Below are 7,464 nucleotides of genomic sequence, written 5' to 3' on the forward strand. Positions count from 1 at the left end.
AATGAAATACTGCCTGATCCTAGGCCAACCTCACAGTCATTGCTACATTTGAGCCCATTGATGCTGCCACTGTGCCAATCCATCTTTCTGGGAGTCTTCCTCTTTTGCTCCAACCCTCTACTTCATCAAACATGATATCCTTTTCCAGTGACTGGTCCATCCTGACAATATATCTGAAAAATGAAAGACAAAATCTGATCATCTGACTTCAAAGGAGCAGTCTGGCTATAATTCTTCCATCACAGATCTATTTGTTCTTCTGGCAGTCCAAGACATTTTCAATATTCTCCTCCAAAACTATAACTCAAATGAATCAAATCTTCTAGGGTCTTCCTTATTCACTATCCAACTTTCACATGTATATGAGGTTATTGGAAAGACCATGGATTGAGTCAGGAGCACCCTAGTCCTAAACTGACATCTTTGCTCTTCAACACTTTCACTAGATCTTGTGAAGGAGACTTGCCCATTAGAATATGCTGTTTGATTTCTTCACTGCTGAATCCGGGAGTGTTGATGGTTGATCCAAACAAAATGAAGTCATTGGCAACTTCAATCGTTTCTGTATTTATATGGATGTTACTTAGTGGTCCAGTGGTGAGTATTTTTGTTTTCTTTACATTGTGAGTATTTTTGTTTCCTTTATGCTTACTGATCTTCATCAGTAAGTATTCTAAGTCCTCTTGGCTTTCAGGTAAGCAAGGTTGTATCATCTGCATATCATAGGTCGTTAATGAGCCTTCCTCCAATCCTGATTTCAGGTTTTTCTTCATATAGTACATGTTTTCAGATTATTAGCTCAGCATACAGATTGAATAAGTATGGTGAAAGAATACAACACTGGCACACACCTTTCCTAATTTTAAACAATTCAGTGTTCCCATGTTCTGTTTAAATAACTGCCTCTTGGCCTATATACAGGTTCCTTATAAGTGCAATTAAGTGTTCCAGAATACTCTTACTCCATGGTGTTGTCTATAGTTTGCTATGATCCACACAATTGAAAGCCTTTGCATAGTTAATAAAGCATAAATAAACATCTTTCTGATATTCTCTGTTTTCATCCAAGATCCATCTGACCTCAACAGTGATATCCTTTATCCCATGTCCTCTTCTGAAACCAGCTTGAACCACTGGAAGTTCTCTGCCAATGTATGCCTTCAGCTGTTTCTGTATTACATTTAGTAAAATTTATTTGCATGAGATATCAAAGATATTGTCCAATGACTGCCGCATTCCATTGTGTCACTTCTGTTTGGAATGGGCACAAATATGCACATCTCTTCCATTCAGCTGGCCAGATGGTTGTCTTCCAAAGTTCCTGATATAGAGGAGTTAAGTGCCTTGAGTGCCGCTTCACTTTGTTGAAAGATTTCAATTTGTATTACATCTATTCCCAGTGCCTTGTTCTTTGACAATGAATTCAATGCACCGTGGACTTCTTCCTTCAGGGTCATTGGCTCTTGACCATATGCTACCTCTTGAAATGGTTGAATATAGACCATTTATTTTTAGTACAGTAACTCCTTCCATCTTGTTTTAATGCTTTCTTCATCATTCAGTATTTAGTCCACAGAATCCTTCAATACTGCAAATTGAGGTTTGAATTTTTTCTTCAATTACCTCAGTTTGAGAAATACTGAGCGTGTTACCTTCTCTTTTGGTTTTCTAATTCCAGATCTTTGCACATTTTGCTACAATATTTGACTTTGTCTTCACAAACTCACCTTTGAAATTTCTGTTTAGTTTCTGTACCTCTCTTCATTTCTTCCATTTGATTTTGCATCTATACACTGGAGAACAAGTTTCAGAGTCTCTTCTGACATCCATTTTGGTGTTTTTAGTGATCTTTTGCTTTCTTCCAGTATGATGTTCTTGATGTCATCTCATAACTCGTCTGGTCTTTCAGTTTTTAGTGTCTAATGCATCAAATCTGTTCTCCAGATGATCTCAAAATTCGGGTGAGATATATTTATTTTGACTCTCATTGACTTGTTTTCATTTTCTTCAGCTTCTGCCTGAATTTGCATATGAAAAATTGATGGTCTATTCCACAGTCTGTCCCTACCTTGCTTTGGTTGATGATATGGGCCTTTTCCACCATCTGTCTCCACAGATGTAAGTCAATTTGGTTTCTGTGTATTCCATCTGGTGAGGTCCATGTGTCCAGCAGTCTTTTATGCTGTTTAAAATAGGTATTTGCAATGAAGAATTTGTTGGTCTTGCAATATTCTATCATGCAATATCCAGCATCGTTTGTGTCACCAAAGCCATATTTTCCAACTACTGATCCTTCCTCTTTGTTTCCAACCTTTGCATTCAAATTGACAGCTTGACTGCACATTTAATAAATTTCAGACTGAAGAAGTTGGTAGAATTCTTTAATTTCATTATCACTGGCTTTAGTAGTTGGTGCATAAATTTGAATAATATTGGCATTAACTGGTCTTCCTTGTAGAAAGATGGATATTTTCCTATCACAGACAGTGTTGTACCTCCTGAGTGCTCTTGATATGTTCTTTTTGATGATAAATGAGATGCCATTTCGCTTCAATTTGTCATTCCCAACATAGTAAACCATGTGATTGTCAGATTCAAAATGGCCAATATCAGTCCATTTCTATTTACTAATGCCTAGGATATCAATTTTTATATGTTCCATTTTGTTTTTGACAATTCCAATGCTCCTAGAGTCATACTTTGTATATCCTGTGTTCCGATTATTAATGCCTATGTACAGCTGTTTCTCATCATTTTAAGTTGTGCTCCATAAGCAAATGGAGATCCCAAGAGCTTTACTCTATTCATGACATCATGGTCAACTCTACTTTGAGGAGGCAGCTCTTCCCCAGTCACATACTGAGTACCTTCCAACCTGAGGTGTTCATCCTCTGGCACTATATCTAAGAATATTCTGGTGCTCTTCATCATGGTTCAATATTCATTAATCTGGTGTTGACAGTGTTCCATTGCTATTCATAGTCAATAAAGCACAGGGAAAAATCTTTCTGGTATTCTCTGCTTTCAGTCAAGATCCATCTGATGTCAGCAATGATATCCCTCATTCCATGTCCTCTTATAAGTCATTGTTGTTGTTAAGTGTCAATGAGTCAGTTTCAAGTCACAGTGACCCTATATAGGGTTTCTGATGAGTGGCTGGTCAGCTTAAACTGCTGACTTTGTGATTCAATCCCACAAGTCCAGTGCATTAACCCTCTGTGCCATGTCACCACCCTAGGTCATTAATGCCCTCAAATTATGTAACTCATCCTGCTTAAGGGAGTTCCTAGTTGGTACCAATGGTTAACACACTTGGCAGTTAACTGAAAGGTTTGAAGTTTGTGTTCACCCAAGAAACACCTCAGAAGAAAGGTCTTGCTGCTCTACTTCTAAACAATCAGCCATTGAAAACACTGTGGAGCAAAAGAGGTTACCATGAAACAACTCTGGGGCAACTAGTTTTTTGTGTTTTATAGAGAATGGAAGAGCAGACTGAAGTCCATGCTCAGGCAAAGACAGAAACAGAAATGTCAAATAAAGACTTCTTTGAAACAAACATATTTCTAGTGTGCGTCCAAGTTTAGTTTCTGCATATCTCTTCATGAGGCCATGCTGACAAGTCTGACTCAGTTCCTAGTTATGTTATTGATCGATCGATCGATTGATTGATTGATTGATTTAGACTCTTTTTGCACTACCTGTAATCCATATCACTGCAAGAAGATTAGTCACTTTCTATTTTGTTCACTTAGTAATTATAAAAGAAAATGTTCTAGCCAAAGTATTGACTTTTGGGTAAAGAACCACATTTAAACCTTTTGGATGGAAATGGACTTTGTAGAACTATAATAAAATCTCCAAGGTCATTGAATCTTCCCTGAGCTGAGCTATTGTTTTTTTGGAGGAAGAGAAAATAAAGTGGTTTTTTAAATGGGGTTCAACAATCTTTACCAAATAGCTCAAGATGCTCTTTGGACCAAGTCACAAACAGAACAGTGGTGAACAAATAAGTCACTTTCACATATAACATAAAAATATTTCTACATGAATTAATGACAGGAAATTTGGTTTTAAGATTGGAGTCAATATCTGGATTAAACAAATCTGTGGCAAATGGCAGAGATTGCTCTCCCTTGCTTGTTCTTCATTGATTCCTTTGCCTGCTACTCTTTTGATTCAGATTTATAGTTGAGGACTACCTAGAGGTTTTTATAAAGCATATTAATGGTATTTGTGTGTGTCCCATTTTGCTGTACCATCAACTCCAAGCCTTGAAAGTCAAAACCACATTTATCTATTGTTGCTCGATTTTGCTACTCATATCATGTAGATTAAAGATGCAGGAAATGCAAAAATTAACCATTCTTGAAAAATAATGGATTATAAAAACACTCTGCTGAGTATTTCTAAAGTGCTAAAGGCCTGTCCAGAACAATGGAAATAAAAAAGGAGAAAGAATTGAACTTTTGGGAAATACGGGTAATGCAATAAAAATAGCTGAGAATAGATGGAGGATGGAAACAGAAGAATCACACAGAGCTTAACCTTCTGTCAAAACATTCTGAATTTAGTATGTCCCAACAATCTGTCTATGGGACAGCCATTTATGGTCTGTTGCCTTTTAATATTTTATTATGTGGAATGCATTCAACAAGTATCAGTTAAGTATTCACCAAACACACTCCAGTTACTTTGGGGAATTCAAAATAAGAATATGTTTTGTTATTTTGTCTTCACAAATCTTCCAAGGTAACTGTTCATACTTCAGGACTAATTTTCATTTTCATTTCCCTTTTGATTTGATGTGCCAACTCTTCCAGAATTAAATGTATAAGTTAAACTCTTCCATTGGTGTTTGTGTATGTATTATAACCAAAATCCAAACCCAATCCCCTGTCATGGAGTCGATTCCGACTCACAGTGACCTTACATCAGGTTTCTGAGACTGTAAATCTTTATAGGAGCAGGCAGCCTTATTTTTCTCCCACAGAGGGACTGGTGGGTTTAAACTACTGCCCTTGGAGTTAGCAGCTTAAATAATAAATTATCTATTAGCAAATCAACTAGATTTTAGATCCTCAACAGAAGGGATAGAATGGTTCCATCGAGAGGCACAGTATTATAGGTAGTTTGATGAATACATAAAAAAAATAAAGAATACAATCATTCCATATCAAAGGCCAACATTGACCCAAGAACAAAGTGCAGATTGTTAGGAAAGAAAGAGGAATGGAAAGAGGAAACACATGGAGGAAGTGGCATAAGTGATGTTGCATTGGAGAGATTGCAAACAATGAGATGAAATGAAGTGTGTGATTTGTTAAATGTTAAACTAATAACCTACTATGTAAACCTTCACCCATTTCCCAATACAACGTTAAAAAAAGAAAAAAAAAAATCAAGAATCAACAAACAAATGATGAAAACATACTAAGGGGAATTCAAATACCACTCAAAAAATGGATATTAACAATTCTAATACTGGTGTTAGGTCAGAGTGGACTTCTATAGGGTTTCTTAGGAGCAGTTGGTGGATTTGAGCCATCAAAATTTCACTTATCAGTCTAGTGCTTCTCCTACACATCAACACACCAGGACACCCTGGTCATTAGATTGTCTTTCCTGTCAGTGAAAGAAGCTTGACTTGGTAACTAAAATCTCACTACCAATAAAGATTTCTAAAGCTAAAAAATATAGTTGTATGAGAAGTAGCTTTGTATTCTTTACTCCACATTTTCTCTAATGTGACCATCAAGTGGTTCTTCAGGTCTCTTAGGACATATTTTCTTGTGTGAATGAATTTCCATGAATGCGTTCAAAGATAATTAACTGAAGCTGTTGTTTCTAGAAATCACTATAGTGGTATATGACAATATTTTTTAAAATCCTGGAGAAACTATGAACAATGCAAATGAAACTAAAGGAAAATCAACTCTATTTCCAAAGGATTATTCATTTTAATACGAGGTGACCATCTTACCTGCCAAACTCTGAGTTTCCTAACTCTTCTTGGGCACTGGAAATGACTAAGAATTCTCTTCTTTCATCTTGGGCAGGATTTCTGTCTCCAGTTAGCCCCTATGAATTGCCTCAGGTTGCAACACTAAGAGAGTTCACTCCAAGTGAACCACATATAAACAAGAGCTGAAGGTATTACTTGACTTACTGTAAAAAAATGATTCCCTGGCATGATTTTCATGTAATTCTAGTTCCTGTGTTTTGGTGATATATTCCCAAAGCAGATTTGAGTTCTATAAATCAGTAAAAAGATATACAAATGGACCAATAGGTACTCTACATTTTTTCAAAGGCTTAATTGGCAAGTGCATTTTAAATACAGTTAATTATTCCTGACAACTCAAGTGCATTTAATATTTCTAACTTTATCCTTCTATTTCATTGAAGAAACTCAATAGAACTGTAGGGCTTGACTCATCTTGGTCTGAATTTTCTACAGACCTGATAGCTCCAGATTGGTAGTATTGAAAGCTCATTAGAGTGCAGAGACAAGAAGAGGTCAGAAAGCTACGTCTTAGATTTCTAGACTTTTCAGACTTCACTCCAAGATCTCAATCCCAGACCTCAAGCATAACTCCTAAGTAGGCCTCCAATTCCTTCACCCTTCCCACCACCAAAAACACCACCTTCAGAGGCCAGGGAAACCACAGGTTTCAAACCAGTGCTAGGGCTGAGAACAGAGCTTGCTCAGCATGAGCTGGGAGCAGTCTCTCTTCATTTGGAAGGAACTAAGAGTGAGATCAAAGACTAGGCAATATCCAAGTAGAGCTTCCCGCTAGGGGGTTTCCTGCACATAATCTTGATTTCAAATAACTCACCTGGGGCTTGTATAATAGCCCGCCTTTCCTCCACTGCTTTATTGAGTATTAGAAACCACTGATCTTCTAAAAAAGAAACAAGAGAGATTCTTAGTGTGAATGGCTCTGACTATTTGTAGAAAACTAGGAAAGTTTATTCTTTCCCCTCTCCCATGCCCAGGAGCAAGCTTAGGAAGGGAAGATGGAAATGACTGAGCAGACGAGTAGCCCCAAAGCTTGTTTGATCACATGCTACCGTGGTAACACCACTTCTGGGTCATCTTTGTTGTTGTTGGATGCTGTTAAGCTGATTTTGATTCTCAGCAAGCTCATGTGATAGAACAGGACTGGTTCATAGGATTTTGTTGCCTGTAATCTTTGTGGAAAAGGAATCCTAGTACCTCAGAGGTTAAAAGAGCTTGGCTATTAATAAAAAAATCAACCGTTTGAACTCACCATCCATTTACTCCTCAAAGAAAGATGTGGTAGTCTGCTTATATAAATATTTGTTGTTGTTGTTAGGTGCCATCCCAGTTGAAACGGACCCATAGAGACCTTATGCACAGCAGAACAAAACACTGCCTGATGACTACTGTTGCCATGCTTGAGTCCATTAATGCTGCCATTTGGCCAGTCCATATCGTTGGGG

The sequence above is a fragment of the Chrysochloris asiatica genome, unplaced genomic scaffold (assembly GCF_000296735.1).
Source record: "Chrysochloris asiatica unplaced genomic scaffold, ChrAsi1.0 scaffold00418, whole genome shotgun sequence".
Lineage (NCBI taxonomy): Eukaryota > Metazoa > Chordata > Mammalia > Afrosoricida > Chrysochloridae > Chrysochloris > Chrysochloris asiatica.